A 22,794-nucleotide genomic window follows, 5' to 3' on the forward strand; every position below is an offset into this window, starting at 1 on the left:
AGCTGTAATTAAGCCACTTTCTTAAAAAGCCTATCCTTGATTCAGGCACCTTAGCTAACTATAGACCTATATCTAACCTTCCTTTTATCTCAAAGATCCTCGAGAAAGCAGTCGCTAATCAATTATGTGACTTTCTTCATAACAACAGTTTATTTGAGGACTTTCAGTCAGGATTTAGAGTCCACCATAGCACTGAGACAGCACTTGTGCGAGTTTCAGATGATCTACTTACTGCTTCAGACAGAGGACTTCTCTCTGTACTCGTCCTGTTAGATGTTAGTGCCGCTTTCGACACGATAGACCATCACATCCTGTTACAGAGACTAGAACATTTAATTGGCATTACAGGATCTGCACTAAGTTGGTTTAAATCTTATCTATCAGATCGATCTCAGTTTGTTAATGTTCATGATGTGTCCTCTATGCACACCAAAGTTAGTCATGGAGTACCACAAGGTTCTGTGCTCGGACCGATTCTTTTTACCTTATATATGCTTCCTCTGGGTAATATCATGAGGAAACACTCCATTAATGTTCATTGTTATGCAGATGATACTCAATTATACTTATCTATGAAGCCAGACAAAACAAATCAGCTATCTAAACTAGAAGCATGTCTTAAGGACATAAAGATCTGGATGACTAGAAACTTTCTGCTACTTAATTCAGACAAAACTGAAGTTATTGTGCTCGGCCCAAAACACCTTAGAGACTCTTTCTCTAATGATATAGCTGCCCTAGATGGCATCAGCCTGGCATCCAGCACTACTGTTAGGAATCTGGGAGTTCTATTTGATCAGGATATGTCCTTCATCTCCCACATAAAACAAATATCAAGGACAGCCTTCTTTCATCTTTGTGTAATTGGGTGGTAAAATCCAGCATTATTCTCCATTAAGGGTTGATATAATTCCCCTAGTTAATTGAGTGTTAGTACATGTGATCTTTGTTGTTTTCCTTTTGGTGTAATGTCCTTTAAATTGAGTAACAACAGACTGTAAGTGCACTGTCACAGGCTTACTTGTTATTGCGGACTTTGGCCACAAGGCGGCAGTAGTTGGTAATGTTATTGTTACCCCGCGATGTGCGCCAGAGTTGTTTTTCCTGTTTAACGGACAACCCGGAGATATGCAGAGTGGACGGTCCCGTCGTGTAAAGTAGCAGGTACTACTGGAGTTTGTGTCCTGGCATTTTGAATGTTTGTCGTCAACCATGGTGTTCTCAAGTACATGGTAATTGACCATGTGTGGAGTTGTGCAATCTCAGGGAAGTCCCACATAGGTTTGGTGAAGCTTAAAATATGTTGTACATTTCTTGGTTGTTTTGTACAGATACAGTCAAGGTTTATGGTGTAAAATATGTATTTAACAGATTATTATTACAGGTTATTTCATATTTTCTGTAATAACCCAGTCCACTGCCGTATTTGATTTTGTTTTTTTATTATTTCTTCCTTCCTCATTCATTTTTTTTTTAGAAGTCAGCCACAAACAGGCTGTTTGCTCCTGGACTGAGAAGTTGAAACACTCTGTTAAAGAATGACCTGTTACAGATGTGGTCAGAAATAAATGTGGCGCTCAAAGAACCCTTGAAGTAAATGTGTCCTGTGTGGCATCTAATTCCACGGGCTACATTCGCAACATAGCAAAAATCAGACAAAAATTGTCTCAAAACGACGCAGAAAAACTAGTCCATGCATTTGTTACTTCCAGGCTGGATTATTGAAACACCTTACTATCAGGCTGCCCTAATAAGTCACTAAAAACTCTGCAGCTGGTACAAAATGCTGCAGCACGTGTGCTGACAAGAACTAGGAAGAGAGATCACATCTCTCCTGTATTAGCCTCTTCCTCTTCCGCTTCCTGTAAAATCTAGAATAGAATTTAAAATCCTTCTTCTTACTTACAAAGCTCTTAATGGTCAGGCACCATCATATCTTAAAGAGCTCATAGTGCCATATTACCCCTCTAGAACATTGCGCTCCCAGGATGCAGGCCTGCTTGTGGTACCTAAAGTCTCTAAGAGTAGTGTTGGAGGTAGAGCCTTCAATTACCAGGCCCCCCTCCTCTGGAACAATCTACCAGTCAAGGTCCGGGAGGCAGACACCCTCTCTTCTTTTAAGAGTAGACTTAAAACTTTCCTCTTTGATAAAGCTTATAGTTAGGGCTGGCTCAGGCTTGGACTAGCCCATAGTTATGCTGCTATAGGTTTAGACTGCCGGGGGGATCTGACATCTGACACACCAAGCTCCTCTCTCTCTCTCTCTCTCTCTCTCTGTCATATTAATGAAGCTCATTAACTCTGTATCTTCTGGTCCCATTAACATTACTAACCATATATCTTCCCGGGAGTTCTCGTGCTCCCTTGTCTTGTAGGTTTTTGGGGATCCTTGCTGCAGACCACCTGCTGCTGTGGACCTGGACAACTACTAACATCAGTCTTCCCCATAGTATCATTATTGTTGCTGCTAATGCTAATAGTAGACCTGTCGAATTCAATTGTTACGATTACTGCAGCCTTTATCATTACTCTGCTTCTCTCGCTAATTTATTTTGTTGCGCGAATTTTCACACTAGTGTACCACTATTATTGGCACTGTAACCATAAGTATGTATTACCTGTTGTTGTGGTAACAAGAACATATGTTGTTGTTGCTCTCTTTGCCTGTCTCTATCCTGCATCTCCTTCTATCCCATTTTCGAGGCAGATGGCTGTTCAACATGAGTCTGGTTCTGCTCGAGGTTTCTGCCTGTTAAAGGAAGTTTTTCTGCCAATGTGCCGAATATTGCTAAGTGCTACTCATGGTGGATTCATGTTGGGCCTCTCTTTAAATAACAGAACAAAGAGTCGGTCTAGACCTGCTCTTTCTGTAAAGTGTCTCGAGATAACTCTGGTTATGATTTGGCGCTATACAAATAAAATTTGATTGATTGATTGATTTTACTTTAAATATTACTGTGATTAAATCGCTCTTTAGAGTTTAATAATGTGAAGACATAAGAGAGCCATAAGATAATTAATCTGTAAAATAAAATAAATGTGGGATAATGAAGTGTAGTTAAAAGAATAAATAAGTTATTCAAATATGTGGAAATATGAAGCTAAATTAATAAAAGCTGAAGGAATATCAAGACAAATAAAAAGTAAAAGCATTATTTAATTTATACTGATGTTTATAATCATTTATAACTTACATAAAGAACACATTTAAATATTTTGGGAAATGAATTGTTATTTAATTATTTAATTAGTTTCTTTATATGTTTAAATTATTTCATTTATTTTATTTCTCTTATTTTTTTCTCTCAAGCTGTCAATCAACTGTCCCTGTGCGGGTCATCCTGCTCTTAATATAACTTTATAACTTAAAATAAATAAAAAATAAATTGATCTAAAACAAAAGAAAAAAAAGACACATAAAATAAATACTCACTATTAAACACTCACTAGTTGCCAACCTGCAAAATAACACAATTCTAAACTCCTGGACCACAAAACAGGAGAAACATGTGCCAAACAAACACGGCAGAGAATCCCGAGCAGCTACTTCTCTAAAGTTCACTGAAAGTCTTAAGGTTTAAAAAAGTGCAAAACACTGACAATGCTGGGAGGCGCTACAGATCAGGATTTTTAACAGGCAAAGATACAACAAGTAGCACCATACAGCTTGGCGTCTGAAGCACAAGTTAAAGGGAGAAACACTGGGATTTATTACATCCTCAGCTCCACTGATGACAGGTGAGTCTCAGGTGTGAGGAGTGTGAGATCTCGGCTCAGAGGTGTGGCAAACTGGGAGCAGGAGGGCTCGGCTGACCCGCAACACAAACAGAGTGAGAGAGAGCAAGAACACAGAGCTGTCATCCAAAAAGAGACAGGGTTCAATCAGTGGACGTAACAATAGTTTAAAACTCCCTGAGATGTTCCTGAAACACAACTCCGACAGGAAGGAAGAGAACAAACGCCACAGCGTTGTTATTCCCGACCTGTCTGCAGAATCGGAGAAACTCAGGAGGATTTTAAACAAACACAATATTCCTGTACACTTCAACGCACGGCCCAGCATAGGAGAGCAGCTCAGCTGTCCACCTACATCAAAAGGACAAAGGACACTCCTTTGAAGACAGCAAGGTTCTGGTCCTGGTTTGGAAGAGGCGTCAAAGAAGCCATCTCTCTGAAAAACCATCCCTTAACAGAGGTGGTGGCCTAAGACACCACCTATCACCCACTTACAACGCAGTGTTGAATTCTCTGCCCAAACAGCTGAGATCACACTCACACTCAGGATCATGTGACCACCCATCAACGCCAGAGGGTGCTCACGACGCTCGTTGCCATTAGGTCAACAGCCCAGGTTAACGACTCTCCCCTGATTACACATCTATTAGCACACTAATGACCTACAGAGGCTTATATTTCTAGCTCCGTCCACCAGTCAGTTCAGAACTGAAGAAGCCTTTCTGATGAGAGGTGAAACGTCTTCAAGAGCTTCGACCGAGTCCAGTTGCCTTTTGGATGAAGCTTCGGATTGCCATGACCAGGAGGACTGAGAACCTCCACAGACAATAATAAAGTCTATTCCATCAGGAAACCCACAACTTCTATTCATCTACATGAGTTTGGTAATGAAAGAGTGGATATTAGGACTTTTTTTTATAACACTAAAAAGGCACCGAGAGCTGTGATGGAGATGTACTTTACATGATCTTACTATATCCTCCTGAGAGCCAGCAAGACATTGTTGTCCTCTGTGGGGCACATGAGTGTCCAAAGGATATTTCTAAACCCTTAAAAGCTATTGTGCTGAAACCTGTTGTGCCACGTAGAGGACATCCTGGCCTTTCCAATGAGCTATCATTTGTTGGGGTGTGTCATTCACAACAGGAGTTCTGCCTTTTCAAACTGGCTGCCATCTCAGCAGCCACATTTTACTGGAGCAAGAGGTAAATAGTGAAAAATACACATGTATGATGTTTCTACAGAACATAGTTGATGTGTTTTAGACAGGAAAGGGTTTCAACTGACTGACAAAGCAAAGCTTTCTACTCAAATGCATAAAAGTTTAACCCCCTAACAGTGTACTTTTCTGATGTCCTCCGTGGTGGACATTTGTACGAACAATCTGTTTTTATATGAAGTTCATGGAATCACAGGCGACAGGAATTTGACTGACACAGACAACATTTTGCTCAGGATTGTGGATAGAGACTCTGAGCGTTCAGATGATGAGGAAATGAAGAAGCAGAGTGTGGTGCAGTGGAGAGTGTAGGACACAAAAGCACTGCTAAGGCTGGTGGGGATTCAGCTGACGTGGTGTTATGTTCGGTACCTCCCGTGGAAATTCTGAAACTTTGGCTTCAAACATTTTGGACTGACGGACACAAGTTTAGCTCGTGTGGCTAAAAAACATTGTGACACCTGGATCAGGGTACACATGTTTGAGAAATAAGTTTGTATCCGTTGTCAAAGTGAGTGACGCCTGTTGTAATGAGGTCATTCTTTTTCCTGAGAACGAACCTGTGTTCCTAGTTGATATCCAGTGTGTCTGCTAAGCACCAGTGAAACTGCTAAAAGTGGGAAATTGTCCGAATGCTGTCAGAAAGGTTCACACTGTTCAAACTAACTCACTTTTCATTTCAATTAGCTCCATGATTGTTTTAGATGGTGCTGATGTTGCAGCAGGGTTTTGATCTGATGCTGAAGGAAGCAATAAATATGAAAAATAATGAACGTCCTGTTGTCCACTATAAAGGACATGCTGTAAAATATATAGTTCACTGTAACATGTTTGTTTCATCACAAAGACTTAATTTAGTGAAATTCTCAAAGTTTGGTTTGGGTCTCAGGAGGGGATTAACTTGGAGTCTGTGTAGAACAGTTGACTTGTCTCGTGTAAAAAGCATAAAGTTGCAACATTAACTATTATGCGATAATTGGCCTGTTCATGTCCGTGCAGCTCAGCTCATTTCTTATTTTATTTCATACTAAAATGATTTTATGACTAAAACATTTCAACAAATAAACTAGAAAAGCTGGAAAAGTTTTGAATTGTATTAAACTAAAAAAGAACCTTATTCTTTCAGTCACGTGTCATAAGTTCCACTTGATCTCTTCCAAATTTGTACATGTTGTAATCGTTGTATTAGCTCGTCCTCATGTTTGTCTTCGTCATCTTCCTCATCGTAATTATGGTAATCATCAACATCATCATCTTGGAAGCCCAGGGGGAGCTATAAGGAAAGAACACAACGAGGTTCAACGAGGAACATTGATAACATTTAAAGGTAAAGGCATAAAGATGGAAAATGTGATTGTACAGTGAAGTGTGATATCATTTACACAAGTTGAATAACACCGGTCCAAACTTTTAACCACAAGGAGCTTCCTTTGTTATGTGGAGAGAAGAAGACTGGACACGACCTCGACACTCTGCTTCCTAACAGAGACGTCATTTTCTAAAAACCTAAACCTACAAAGACGGTGTAAAAGCAGTGAAATGGTTCATCAGACATCTTCATTTAGCCACCTGAGTCACACACACACACACACACACACGCACACAAACACACACACACACACACACACACACACACACACACACACACACACACACACACTTTTCATAAAGCATGCACCGAGATATCGGCAGCAAGAACTGACACAATATTTTTTGAGGATAAACTCTGGTTGACTTTGAAGAAAAACAAAACATAATGAAACACAGGATTTAATGTGATTAATCTGCAATGTGTTAGAAAACTGTTGCTCTCCACCATTTAACCCCAATACTATGTGTCTGCAGAGCCGGAGGCTGCAGATTCAGGACCGTAATTCTGGGACAGCATTTCTAGGACCCTTGTGTTTTTGCGACAGTGCCCCCTATTGGACAACTGAAAAAGCAAATAATGCTGTTTTCTGCCCAAATACCACTTTTTTGTTGACAACAACTTATAGTTTAAAGGTTTATTACACCCAAATACGAATTCTAACAACAGTTTAAAGTTTTTACACCCAAATATATATTGTTTGTATAAATGAAATATAACATTCAAATTCTTGAGATATTGAAATAGAATCTTTATTAAAGTACAAAAAAAAGCACAAACAATGAAAAACATTTTTCTGAACAGAAAAATAAAACGTCATAAAATACACACTGAGCATGACAGGTGGTCAGTGAGGACATCAGGTCAGGTCAGGACATTCATCAGCTTATTAAGATTGTATTTGTAATTTGTGTCCACAAAATCACTTCATATAGGCTCAGCTATACAGTAATTTACATGATCTAACAAGGTGCAGACCTGCAGAAAAGGCCGAAAATAAATCCTATTAAAAATGAAAAATGTGTCATCCAACATTACAAAAGAAAATCAAAATAAAGTAAACTGTCTGATAATACTAATTGTGGGGTAAACAGACAGTAAGCAGTTAAATTATGAGAATATTTAAACTTAACTATGTAGCGGGTTTGACTATATATAAAATAATGCAGGGTGCCAGTCAGAGGCAAGTATGACAAATAATAATAATAAAGAACAAAAACTGTTTTGTCAACCCATACAAACAATAAATAAGCACACAGTAATTAAATGCATTCTTCAAAAGCAACGAGCAATAAGAAGGAGCACAACCCAAAACAGCTTTTCAAAATATATTTACACAGTCAAAGAACAACACAACAATATGAATGTGAGCGGATGGTGTGTGTAAATGTCCACTTCTCAGAGTTCGATCCACTCTGGTGAAAAGTCTGTAACAGAGTTTCACACAAGCCCCACAGTTCAGTCCAATCCGGTATACACAACCAAAAACACAACTCAAATAATCCGGTCCGGGTTTTACCGCGGATACTCAGTGCAAACCAAACAATGAAATAATCAACTGAAATAATAGCGTCTCTCTTCGCCGTCAATAAAAAAGAATACAAGATGCAAAACAGTGTAGGCCTACTTACAGTACCGTGGCAGTCAGTCAGTCAGTCAGTGAGTCAGTCCGGTTTAAAGTGTCGGTCTTGGGGCGCTCCACTGAGATTGGCAACTCCAGGGAAACCTCCGTCAGAAATATGGGAAGAAAATATCACTCCAACGTTGAAATCCTCCATTTACGTTTTAGATTGCCCGGGGTCTTGGAAGGGTGTGATGGTGGGTGTTGCTTGTGGAAGACAGGGATGAACCACCGGGTCAAGATGTCCTTACCCATGACCTGTGAGATGGTTTCTGCAGTGGCATTTAATAGGGGAAACAGTTCCAACACCAGGAGTAGTAGTCCACGAACACAAGTAAATAGACATTTTGCTTAGAGCTCTTGGGAAACAGACCCATCAAATCCATCCCAAGCATTTCCCAGGGGCGTTGTACCAGAGTTTGCCTTGATCGAGATGGGAAGTTCTTTAGATGGTCTTGGAGAGGCAGCCATAATGGTAGCACACACAGGTAAGGTTGGCTGATGTTCTGTTGGGGCTCGGGAGAGGGCATCGGGCACACTGTTGTTCTTTCCTTTTCTGTATTCCATGTGAACTCTTGAAGCCTGAGGGCCCACCTGATGAGTCCAGTGCTTTGTTTGGTCGTTTTAAACACCCACAGAAGAGAGTCATGATCAGTCACCACAGTGAACAGTCGACCTTCCAGAAAGGTCCTCCATTTTTCAACTCCCCACACCACAGCCAAGCATTCCAACTCAGTGACAGCATAATTCCTCTCAGCTGGATTAAGGCTGCTGCTGGCAAAAGCAAGGACTTCATCATCTCTGTGGTCTGATTTCTGGACTAGTACTGCAGCAAGTCCAATCTCACTGGTGTCCATATACACCACAAATGGAGCATTGAAGTTTGGATGGCCCAGGATAGGTGGTTTTACCAGATGTTGTTTTAGTGTATCAAAGGCAGTTTGACAAGCAGGTGACCAGAGGAACCTTTTCTTCAAAGCATTAAGTGGCTCAGCAATCTGTGGAAAGTTGGGGACAAATCGATGATACCACCCTGCCATACCCAGGAACCTCTGTAAGGCTTTCAGGTTGGTGGGAATGGGGAAGCTGTGCACAGCCTCAATTTTGTCCGGATCCACATGAACTGCAGTGGCAGAGACAAGATGGCCGAGGACTTTTAGAGAGGTCCTAAACAACTTGCTTTTTTTCATGTTGACAGACAGGCCAGCACTTTGGAGTTTGTCAAGGACAGCTTGGACGTCGTAGAAACGTTGCTCCCAAGACGAGGAGAAAATGATGATGTCATCCAGGTACACGAAATAGATGGCTCCTTTCAGTTCTCCGAGTGCCCTCTTCGTGAGCCTCTGGAATGTAGCAGGGGCATTCTTCAGTCCAAATGGCATAACTTTAAATTGAAACAGACCTAGAGGGCAGACGAAGGCTGTGATTTCTTGTACCTCTGGGTCCATTTCCACCTGCCAGTATCCACTATTTAAGTCCAGTGAAGAGAATACAGCAGCTCCTGCGAGACTATCCAGTATCTCCTGGATTGTGGGAAGGGGGTAGGCATCAGTTACTGTGTTTTCATTAACCTTTCTGTAATCGACACAAACCGGGGTCTTGTGGCGCACGGATCGGTAACTCCAGGGAAAACTCTGTCAGAAATATGGGAAGAAAATATCACTCCAACGTTGAAATCCTCCATCTGAACCGACTCCAGAAGGCAAGGCTTGTCCTCCAGCACAAACACTAAAACGCGGATTGTACAACGTGATTGATTGCTGTGGTAAGCTGGCATTCCTCTCCTCCACTGAACACACAAAACTCACCTCTCACATACAGGTATTTCCGGGTTTACGTTTTAGATTGCCCGGGGTTTTGGAAGCGTGTGATTGGGTTATTGAATGATGGTGGGTGTTGCTTGTGGGAGACAGGGATGAACAAAAGGAATAGTGGGCGGTGATGTTATTCAGACTTGATTGTTACAACTAAAATGGTAAGACATTAATACAATAAAAACAGGCTTTAATGAAAACGTAATGTTTTTCCCATATCATCCAGACTATTGCTTTCATCCTCTTTTCAAGTGTATTTAAATGCACAGACTAAAATTATTTTTCATAGTAATTAAGTCATCACTTAGTTGGTCTTGGCAAAATCACACTTCAGTTTCATTAGAAGTAACAAATTCTCCTTTCCCACCAAACAGTTTGTTTCCAGCAAGCTATCATTAGCTATCAGATGAATGTTTGTAGTGCCTTTCAGACTAATCATAGTAGTTAATATAGTCATATCATATTGATCGTATGACAGTAAAACATTAATTTCGCAGTCAAATTCAAGAAAAAATATGTTTTAAGGCCCTGAACAAATAATTTGATTCACATTCAAAACTCACGCTACGGTCGTCAGCCATGTTGATAAAATGCGGTCCCAGAATTGTGGTCCTGCATCTGCAGCCTCCGGCTCTGCATACACATGCTACTCCAATAAACACGGTTATGAATTCTGTTCCAAAAAAACACACACATCACCATAAAATACCCGTTAATATCGGTTTCTCTTTCTCTCCACACAAGGCAGCTAATTTATCAACAAAGCGCAATAGACTACATAAAAATCTAACTAAACAATGCCTCTACTAACTAACACTCGTTAGCAAAGTGCGACATGTTAATTGGAATTAACTGTAAATATCATCACAAAGTGGCAACACTGTCGCACAGCTGTTGTTGGGTCAAGTACAGTTGGTATGGATCCATCTTTAAGGGTCAGTTTGGAGGCAAAGCCAGCCTTGTACTGACACTCATTGTTGAGGTAATCTGACGTGAAGTGGTTAACACAGACGAACAAGTTAACAGCAGCTGCAGCTTGAACGTTATAAACACTAACCACTGTTTCTTTTTATCCTCCGATGCTGAGAGGGCATAAAGACATGGTTGGTTCCTGCAGCCAATAACAGAACAGTTGGCGTGTCTTGCGCTAACCTCCGACATCTCAGAGTCTGCAGCAGCGAAGAACAACAATGGTGGCTGTCTTGCACAGACAGCAGAGGGGTTTGCTAGGCTGAAGGATGACTAAAATATATATACAGTCAAGCCCGAAATTATTCATACCCCTGGCAAATTTTGACTCTAAGTTGCTTTTATTCAACCAGCAATTTTTTTTTTGATGGGAAATGACACAGACTTCTCCCAAAAGACAATAAGACAATATACAAGAGGCATCAATGTGGAAAAAAAATATTTCTCAGCTTTTATTTACATTTGAACAAAAAGTGGCATGTCCAAAATGATTCATACCTTTCTCAATAATCAATAGAAAAGCCTTTATTGGCTATTACAGCAATCAAACGCTTCCTATAATTGCTGACCAGCTTTTTGCATGTCTCCACTGGTATTTTTGCCCATTCATCTTTTGTGATGAGCTCCAACTCTTTCAGATTGGAGGGTCTCCTTGCCATCACCCTGATCTGTAGCTCCCTCCACAGATTCTCAACTGGATTCAAGTCAGGACTCTGGCTGGGCCACTCCAAAACGTTTATGTTTTTTTTCCGCTAACCATTTCTTCACCACTTTTGCTGTGTGTGTTGGGTCGTTGTCGTGCTGAAATGTCCAGTGGTGCCCAAGGCCAAGTTTCTCTGCAGACTGCCTGATGTTGTTGTTGAGAATCTTGATGTATTCCTCTTTTTTCATGGTGCCGTTTACTGTGATTAGGTTCCCTGGTCCATTGGCTGAAAGCATTAGGTTCTCACCACCATGTTTGACAGTGGGGATGGTGTTCTTAGGGTTGAAGGCTTCTCCTTTTATACGCCAAATGAAGGCTACATCATTGTGGCCAAACAATTTAAATTTTGTTTCATCTGACCGTAAAACAGAAGACCAGAAATCTTCTTTATCCAGATGAGCGTTTGCAAAGGCCAAGCGGGCTTTTGTGTGCCTTATCTGGAGAAGTGGCGTCCTCCTTGGTCTGCATCTGTGGAACCCAGCAGTGTGCAGTGTCTCTTGGACTGTCTGCCTTGAGACGTTGCCACCAGCAGGGCCCAGATTCTCTAGGATGGCCTTGGTGGTGATCCTTGGATTCTTTTTCACCTCTCTCACTATCCTCCTGGCCAGCACAGGTGTCACTTTTGGCTTCCGACCACGTCCTCTGAGATTTTCCACAGTGTGGAACGTCTTGTATTTTTTAATAATACTTTACACTGTAGCCACTGGAATTTGAAAACATTTAGATATGGCCTTATAACCCTTTCCTGACTTGTGAGCAGCCACAATGCGCAGCCGCAGGTCCTCAGTGAGCTCCTTTGTCTTAGCCATGACTGTCCACGAACCACCTGCAGAGAGCTGCTGTTTTTCACCTGTTGAGTTGATTAAAACAGCTGTTCCCAATGAGTCAGGGTCATTAGGATGCTTTAGAACAGCTTGGACTATTTGGAATGGTATAGAACCTTGGATTTTCCCATAGACTCTGACAGTTTGTAATGGGTATGAATAATTTTGGACATGCCACTTTTTGTTCAAATGTAAACAAAAGCTGAGAATTTTTTTTTCCCACATTGATGCCTCTTGTACATTGTCCTATTATCTTTTGGGAGAAGACTGTGTCATTCCCCATCAAAAAAAAACTTGCTGGTTGAATAAAAGTAACTTTAAGTCAGAATTTGCCAGGGGTATGAATAATCTTGTGCTTAACTGTATATGGGCAAGGAAAAACGTGTTTTCCATAATATGTGACCTTTAATGTTTGTTCAGCACTGTTCCATGTTTTTTTAAGAGACACACTCGAGTTCCTACCACCCATAGCAAGAAACTGTCCATTGTTGTCTGATGAGTGTTGGAGATGAGAACTGAAGATGATGACTGCTGTGAAGATCCAGTGCGCGGTGAGATCATGGAGATGGAGACAAGGACGCAGTGATGGCGCCTGATGAGATCTGAGCAACCCACTTATGTCTGCAGCAACACACACAAAAAAACAGCCTGCACAAAACGTGCAAAGCAATCACTGAGTTGTACATGTTAAAGTGTAATATAATATTGTAACTAACCACATTCATTGTAAGAGCTACACACGCCAAAACATTCGGTTATCTGCACAGATTAATGGGTATAAAGCATAACAATCATAACAAAAGGACAGAAAATATATATTAACTGTTGATAAACCACTAACTTAACTTTTTGAAGTGCATAAACATCAATAATTTCACTTTAGACAATATTTTTCTTTACTTTCATCTGGTCATAAGCTTAACCCGACTGGTTTTTAACATATACAAGAGGTACAGTTCTCCTAATTTAGCAAAACCAATAATGCTAATTAGCTGTTTACATTAGCTAGCAGCTAACTCACCGGAATATTTAATACACTCGCCGCTGGCTGTTGGATAACTTTGTTTTCCAGTTTCCGAGAATCTGTACTCATCTACTGTTAATAGGTTGTACTTTAATTTAAGCCATGAATCAATTTTATTTCCCTCTCGAGAGCTACCTGCTAACGCTACTGTCGTGCTCGTGTCTGTACTCTCTCTCTGGATAAAGAAGCGAGAGGAAACCCCGTCACAGGTATATCACTTCACTCTCTTAATTACGCCACTAGGGAGCGCCAATGGACCATTATATTAGATTATTATTAGATTTTGATGGTCTACATTTTAAAAACCAGGGAAGTATTAGAAATAATGCTGTGCAAAGGAACTCTGGCTGACATGTAGTTAAATTATTGGGTATGAATTGTTCAACTCTTCATTTAGTACGCTCTTCCTTTTGTGTATCAGTTGTATTTTATGTAATTTTATTTGTATCTATTCCTGTTTCTTTTTGTTGCCTTCTTGATACTTGCTTCTTGCTTGTCTTTGTACTGTTGCAACAACCGAATTTCCCCTCTGGGGATCAATAAAGTACTATCTCATCTTTATCTTATCTTACTCGAGCAAGACAACATATTTGATGTTACACACACAGAATTATGAAAACCCAGATTACAGATTTTTTATTTTACACAAGCAGAATCAGAAATACAAACAGTCTTGAATAAATATCTGCTCATTTGCTGATATCCTGACGGTCTTGTGCTATAAACCAGGAAGGCCTTTTGCATACATGAGCTGCCACTGACACCTACTGGCAAAAACAAGTATTATGCTGTCTGTCCTGTAACTGTGAGATGGAAACATTTAGTAACAACTGAGCTCAGTGTAAGAACAGGTTCCTCCGGTGCTGTGGTTCATTAAGTCATGTGTAAGGACTGACTTCATCAACACTTGTTTTATTACCAAGTAAAGTCTGAACTTCAGAGCAGCTGCTGCACTGAGCTGCAGCTGTGATGAAGTCAGTTCAGCACCTCAAGACTCGCAGGACAAGAGGACAGGAAGCTCCACCTGCACTCACCTGGGACGGAGCCACGTTAAGAGAGAGAGTGTCCAGTCATATTTGTTCTTTCTTGATGGGATCCAATGGCAGATTGTTGAATCTCTCCGTAGTTTCCAGAAGTTATCAACAAATACAATCATCAGAGCAGAGTCGCAGCAGAACAGACCGTTTGTGATGCACCATGATGCACTGGTGAACAAGTTTGTGGATATGTCACAATTTCATGCAGTTAACAGAGAGAATACAGAGAGATCTGATCCTTCATAGAGTTTTAAAATGATGTCTAATTTTTGTAACATATCCTTTAAAATATCAGGTCATATGTAACAAAGATAGCAGATCTGGAAAATGACATCATCAGATGGGATTTCAACCTTACAAAAAACTGACTCATCAGGACCTTATCTGAAAAGACCCAGCACATGACACATCGGCACAGGAAGGGAAAGCAGTTTTAAGTTTGTTTGTTTTTCTTTTGCAAATGTCAGACTGAAAGGTGAAGTTTACTGTCGGATCCTACAGGAAATTAACGACCTGTAACACTTCCCTGAAACTTCATCATTGATGCACAACAAACATGCACTTAAAATATTAAAAGATATCAAAACATGTTTCATAGATTAAACTTCAGGCTATTAAATATAAAGCATATTCAACAGATGGGTATCTGGATGAGGGATCTGGATGAAGTCTCCATTGTTTTCACTATATGGTTCTCCTCCGAGCAGTGATAAGAGCTTTGAGGTGATCGTCAATGTGACGGATCCAGAACTACTTCGGCCACAGCCTTTGCACACACTGTCTTCATGAACAGACTTACTTCATACATACAGTTTTTACACACACACTGTCTCTTTTTAAAAGACCATTATTGTCCGTCCAGTTTAACACAGATACGTTATAACAAACAATAACAATGAGAAAAACAAGGATAAATTCTAATTATTAATAATTAGACTGAAGTAATAAAGTCCATCTTTCTAAGTTTTATTTCCTGGTTGTAAAATAAAAGACTGAGCATGAAACTGTAAATTAAGACCTTTGTAATCTAACTGATAAAGTTTTATAGTGTCTATTAATGTTTGACTGCAGTTGTTCCAAAGTTCAGAGCTGCTCTGTGATCACATTTCCTTAAAGAACACTTCAGTGTGAAGATGAGCACAGAGAGTCGGGGCTGTATGTGAATCTACAGACCTTTGGAAACCTCCTGCTGTCAGTTACATGTTTGTTCTTTCTCTGCTTGGTTTCCTGGTTGAAGCTGCTTTTTAATTTCACCGTCACTCATCGGCTTCATGCAGATTATTTTCTCCATCAGAAGGTAACGTAACCAACAGTTTTCATGTTTGTGTGAGCGGCTGTTAAACTGACCTGAGAACAGTAGAGATGGTGGAAGCAGTGATGTGTTGTGTTGAACTGGTGGAACGAACAAAACATCAGAGGAAACAAGAAACTCTTACTTTAATTGAAGCTAGAATTTGGTTTGTTGGTCAGTCAAAAACATGAACACCTGTATGACGTAATGCAACACAGTGCAGAACAGAACAGAAATGTTGACTTTCACTGAGAGTGTTTGAGTTGTTTGGATCTCAAACTAACTCTGTGGTTGATTTTAGGCCTCGACTTTAAGCTGGTGCAGTTTTGTTTTTTCTCATTAAATTACAAACAGGATTATTGATTTTTCAATATATTTAATTATATTTTGTTTGGTAACATCATAAAATACGACATTGATTAATTGAATGTTAGTGGTGAAGGATCACAGTGCAATATCATTTACTACATTTAAATAAAGAGATTAAAAATATGCTTGTTAGTTTTGTTAAAAGGTGACCATTCAAAGAAGATAGTTGTTTTATTTGTCGTCAGTTTGTTGAACATTGAACGGGCCGGCTGTGGCTCAGTGGTAGAGGTCAATCAGAAGGTTGGGGGTTCGATCCCTGACTGCTACAGTCACATGACAAGGTGTCTTTGGGCAAAACACTGAACCCAAATTGCTCCTGGTGGCGTAGCCATCGGATATGAATGTGCACAGATCTGATTGGAGATTGGCACTCAGGCCATTGCCATCAGTGTGTGAATGTGTGTGTGAGTGGGCAAATGTGACATGTAGTGTGTTTGAGTGGTCGCAAGATATATAAGTTCAGTCCATTTAAACAGTAACAATCTGCTTCAGTTGCTTTAGCAACACCTGCTAGCTAGCAAGGATAGCGACTACTCATTATCGAGTATTACGTCATGTTTCCATCACAACACTGACTGTGCTTTTTGATCAGAAACATGACTCTATATCGACAGATTTTACAATAATTATCTCAAACTTTTCAAAAAGATTGTTTTTGTGAAACTTTTTGTTGTTTGGAATTGTGTGTGAAGTTTTATTGTTGAACACAGGGGTTCTCAAACTTTTGGGGCCGGGGACCCCTTACAGGGCAGAACACTTTCCAAGGACCCCGTCATAATCGTAACACCGATCAAGCTGTGCTTTCCACCATTTGCACTCTGAGATGCCGTTGGAACTATTTGTATTGTAAAACTTGTCAACATAAATACTTCAGACCTGTTTCATAGAGATAAACAGAAAAAAACATTTCACCTTGAATCATGTTAATACCTCTTAGATACTTTAAAGGTCCCATATTATGTAAAATTAACTTTGGAATGGTTTTCTAACAATAATATGCGCCCCCTGTCTGTCTACAGACCCCCCCAGAAATGAGAGTCTATCCTCTCCTCTCTTGCTTGCTCCACTTTTCAGAAAATGTGTGCTGAAACAGCCCGATTGCAGCTTTTCTCTCTACATGACGTCATGAAGGGCAATAACACCTCCTCCATTTTGGTGACCCTGCCCCAGGTAAATGTTTGGTCTGCCCCCTGAAACTTCCTTGCGGGCGCAATTTTTTCCTCTTGCAAGCACTGCTCCGGTTAAATAAACATGGCAAAGGTACGGGCAAAGCGGGGTAGTTGCTCTGTTGTTGGCTGCACAAACGAGCACAGGAGTCTATTTTTACCTCCTTCGTCTGAAGTTATGTTGCTTTACTGTATAGGCCTACCGAGTGTGATAGCCTGTCGAATGTGGTTTTAGCATAGCAGCTAAGGTAAGTTACTGTTGGTAACATAGTTTCCTTATACTACGTTAAAACCTGTTACCACTCTAAGGCCCGCGGGCGGGCCGTCATCGCGATTACTACAACATTTGCCCTGCAGCTACGATGATAACTTTATGTTGCCACTCATGTGTCACATCGTTGGAAAGCTACGATCAAGCTCAAGATTCGATTGATATGAACCATTAAAAGATCCAATCACCACAGCGGGTGCTATCAACGGCAACAGAACATGAACAAACATTTACAAAATTGACCTAACTCACCGATGAAGGCTCGCTGTATTCCACTGATGCATATTATTTTGATAAATTCACTCCTGGTACATTGCTAAAGGTCCAGATGATATAATCCAGTAAAGTATTTAGTCCAAAAGCATTATTCCATCAGTAAGTATCCACGGATCGCTGTTCGTCGTTACTAATCGGCCGTCAGAAATGCTGCATTTCCCCATGTATTTACTATAACAACTTCATATTCCCTTTGAATTGCAGCTCCATTCCACTATCAAAGTGGAGGCGAGCTTCTTAGCTTTCTATAGAGTTCTCATTCGAACCAATAGGAGCTTCCATTACTGATTCTCAGCCTACAATAGCCAACCAGAGTTGATGTTGAAGGAAGGTGCCTGTCCCTCTTTGACTGAAGGCAGAGCCAGCCAATAGCAACCGAATTAGCGCTTGGTACCGGAGCGGGAGGGGCGTGGACAGGCACAGCTCATGATCATTTAAAGCTACAGACACAGAAACAGCTTATTCTCAGTAGAGCTCCCTAGAGGGAGTTACAGGCTGGCTGAAGTCCAGGAACAAACTGGGTTTTTAGGCAACAGACTTCAAATTGACTGTTCTGGGACCTCTGAGACCTATGTGAACTTGCTGAAAAGGAGTATAATATGGGACCTTTAAAACAGAGGCCCATTTTAATCTCATTGTTGTGGACTTTACTTGACAGCATTTATACTTTTCAAGTGATTGATCTTAAAAGCTTTCAGAAAATTAACAGCAGCAGACAGCCGCAGGAACGGTTCGCTGCGAGTGAGTTGAGTGATTCACGACAGATCGACGTGATATGTCACAATCATGTCAGTTTCTATTGGTCCAAAGCTAACGTGGGCGGGACACAATATGCTTGTTTGATTGGCACAAAGGGTCCTCACCTGTAGACATGCAGTTTGTAATGATACAGAACAATTTGATGATTTATTATGAACTCATAATAATTATTTTCGAGGACATCCAGGCTATGGTTCATGGACCCCCAGGGGTCCCAGGACCCCACTATGAGAACCACTGGTTCAAGAAATTTCAGTGTCAAAGGTCACTTCATTCAGGCCCTTTGAAACTGACTCATCAAACACATCTCAGAGAGACGTTAACTGTCCACTGCAGACAGAGTTTGAACCTGTTCATAGGTGGTGTGGTTATTGATTCACAGGTAATAAAAAGTGATGAAACATTTTACAGTCAAAGTTCTGTGAACATTTGAAAACAAAAACAGTGTCTGAGAAAAACAGTTTTCTGTCTGTTAACCAGCTGACAGCTGCAGAAACACAAACACAACAAACCATCATCATCAACATGTTAATAGTTTATTAATATAAAATACAGGTTACATTATATAAACTGTTATCAAGCACACAATGTTTGTGGAATAATGGAGCATCTTCATCACAACATGTCTACATTATGTGATTGTTCAGATTGGCTACAGGATTGGCTCCTTTGGCTCTGGGGATACGAGTTTGTACGCAGGCTGAGGCGACAGCACGAGCCACTGCTCTTCGGACAGAAGCTCTATCATTGACATTTTATCCAGTTTTTAAGCCAGACTCTTATGATACGCCTATTAGAACCTTGCCGTTTTATGTACATGTTTCAACCCGGTATAAGGTTTTTCTTCATCGGAAGCCTGGATTGTTAACTACGACTATGACCCAACTGCCGGTTCTCGACTACTGCTAGCTTAGACGGGTTTGTTTTTAGCCTGGTAGAGCAGCTAGCCAGCTAAACATAGAAGAGCTAAAACTCAGGTAGCATGCCACCGCTTACCTCCCCATCTGCTTCCTGCGAGGGCTGCCTTCGGCTGCACCAGAAAGTCTCTGAACTGGAGGAAAGAGTCTCTCTCCTTCGCCAGCTTGGAGAAGATGAACGACTCATCAACACCATGTTAGCCCAGGGCCTCTGCACCTCTGCTGCTGCAGGCGAGACCGCTGGCGGAGACCTGGACGCTACGGTGCCATGGACCAAGATGGCTCAATCCCTCACTAAAGACCAGTGGACACAAACGGGAGCCAGACCCAAGACTCTCATCTGTTCCACCCCGGGACAGTCAGCACCGTGGACGGTGGTTCATCGGGGAATACTTGGTGGTAAATCCCCCCCTTGTACTCCTCCAGCGCAGGACCTCCGCCTGTCCAACAGGTTAATCGTGCTGGATGAACAGGAGTTCCCTCCACTTACTGGATCCTCGCAGGGTAGCTCGGGACGCAGACATTCTGCCTCCTCAAACATCCGCAGCGACATGACAGGCTTCATACCGGCTGTGCGCCCCTCTACCCTCCGAAAGCCGGCGGCCCTCTCGTACACTCCACGGACAAATCCTCAAACAGCTGGTACATCTACTCGCCCTGCTTCCAGCCCCCGGGCTTCTCCTCCATCCAACAGGACTTCTGCCCGGTCAGACCATGCAACAACCACCACGCGAGTCTCCCAGTCCGACTCGAGCCCTCAGTTGCCTCCACTCATCAGCGGTCCCGGTCCTCGGCCCGTCAGCGGTCCCGGTCCTCGGCCCGATCCTACGATTGTCATCATCGGGGACTCCATCATTAGGAACGTAAACGTAAACGTGAACGTTTTTCTGGTGCCACTGTCAACGATATCTCTGCTCAAATCCGTGACGTACTGGAAGCTAACCCCTCTACACAATAGTAGTTCACGTGGAAACGAATGATATCCCGAGGCAACAGTCGGAAATTTTAAAAAGTGATTTTATCCAGCTCTTCAACATTTTAAAAGAGTCCGGCGTGAGAAGCTTCATCTCCGGACCCCTCCCTACCCTCGGCCGCGGGATGGGGCGTTTCTCCAGGCTTCTGAGCCTCCACACCTGGCTTTCCAGTGCTTGCCGGGAGCACGGTGCTGTTTTTATTGACAATTTTAATCTTTTTTGGGAGCAATGACTCTTTTAAGCACGATGGCATCCATCTCAATTTTCGAGGATCACGGCTGCTTTCCTCGAACATTAGTCACACCATCCTACACCACATGGACAATCAGCATGCCGCTGACCAGCTTGGGTCATCGTCCACCTCCTCACGTGATGACTATTGACCTCACACGAGCCAGCTGCATTCCTCACTACCTCTCAAACATGGATGTATAGCTCCCCCTGCAGTAAGTATAGTGACACCCCGCTCTTCAACAATCCCTGTCATAATCACTACCAGACATAACAGCAAACAAACTCATGGCGTGAATTTTAACAATCTCAGATCTCTATGCACACATAAACCACAAGTTGCTCATCCATCCCTTAAGATAACTTCTCCAGTCACCCTGAATATGGCACTTTTAAATGTTTGATCTCTTTTGAATAAGACATTTCTTATTAATGACCGGATTTTAGATAATAATATTGATTGCATGTTTTTAACTGAGACATGGCTTAAAACAGATGGACCAGCTACTCTCATTGAAACCTCACCACCAAAATACAACTTCTCATACTCTTCCAGGAAAGGTAAAAAACCATCCCCTCATGTCAATATCAGCCTATGGATCTTACCACCCCAGAACCTTTGTTTTTATGTGAGGAAACACTGGAGAAATTTGTCCTGGTTGATGCTGAGATGCTGAGCAAAGTTATTTCCCAATTAAAACCTGCCACCTGTTTTTCCCTACTGCTCTAAAGACCGCCATAGTTAAACCTCTTCTGAAGAGAAACAACTTAGATGCCTCACTTCTTAATAACTACAGACCAGTATCCAATCTCACATTTTTAAGTAAAATTTTAGAGAAGCTTGTTTTTAATCAGCTAAATGATCTTATGAACTCACACAATATTTTGGAAAAATACCAATTTGGTTTTCGGGCCAATCACAGCACTGAGACAGCACTAGTCAAGGTTGTAAATGACCTCAGGTCCAATATGGATATGAAAAAGTTTTCTGTATTAGTACTACTTGACTTAAGTGCAGCCTTTGACACAGTGGATCCCTTGATTCTTTTAGGTAGACTTCACAGTCTGATTGGCCTCGCTGGTACTGTCTTCACCTGGTTCAAATCTTATCTTACCAATAGAGGATTTTTTATAAGCATGGATGACTGTTCATCAAAAAGCTATAAACTGAATTGTGGTGCTCCTCAAGGTTCAATTTTAGGTCCTACACTTTTTAACCTTTACATGCTGCCACTTGGAAACATCATCAGAAGGCACGGCATAAATTTCCATAGCAATGCTGATGACACACAGCTTTACATTGCCGTGTCTCCTGATGACTCAGGGCCAATAGATACCCTCTTTAACTGCATCTTAGATATTAAATTGTGGATGGCAGAGAATTTTTTACAGCTCAACCAGGACAAAACTGAAGTCTTGGTTATTGGCACTGAGGCCCAGAGAGGCAAACTCAGTGAGAAACTACAAGCACTGGCACTAAACCCCTGTCAGCAAGTAAAAAACCTAGGAGTTATCTTTGACTCTGACCTTAGCTTTAAACCTCACATTAGAAACATAACTAAGAATGCATTTTATCATCTTAAGAACATTGGGACTTCCGGATGTGCTTTGCCGTGTGAAGACGTGCGTGCGGAGGCTCTGTGTAAAAGTAGCCAAAAATATTGATATCGCCATATTTCTACCATTTTGGGGGGTTGGACAAATAACGTTTTGTTTTGGGAGTTAACAAGTGCACTTTTAGTGCAGTTTAAAACCGAAAATGACTTCTCGGCCGACTCGAGCGGGGGGAGAGAAGCAGCAGGCGGTTAGCAACACGGCCTCCTCGGCTAGCAAGGACACTGTTAGCCCAAAACTTGTTGACGCCGGCATACCTCAATGGGCTAAGGATATGATGTCCGAGATTAAAAAAGCCAACGATGGAATTACGAAATACAGAGAGGAGATAAAGACCGAGATTGCGAGGTGTAAGGAAGAAATAGAAAAGGGAAGAAAAGAGACGAAGGGTGAGGTGGAAAAATGGACTAAGAGTTTGGAAGAGAGCACTAAAGCCCAGTTTGAGTTGCTACGTGGGGATGTGAAGCTGATTGGCCATAAAACTAGCAGTCTGGTTAACAGGATGGACGAACGGAAAAAAGAGGTAGATGAAGTGTTAAATGAGCAGTCTGACACCGTAACAGACATGGGGACAAGACTGACAGAAATGGAGAAGGAGATACTGAAGCTGA

The sequence above is a fragment of the Semicossyphus pulcher genome, unplaced genomic scaffold, assembly GCF_022749685.1.
Source record: "Semicossyphus pulcher isolate SPU_LCO1_2020_fin unplaced genomic scaffold, fSemPul1.0.p SCAF_27, whole genome shotgun sequence".
In the NCBI taxonomy this organism is placed as follows: Eukaryota; Metazoa; Chordata; class Actinopteri; order Labriformes; family Labridae; genus Semicossyphus; species Semicossyphus pulcher.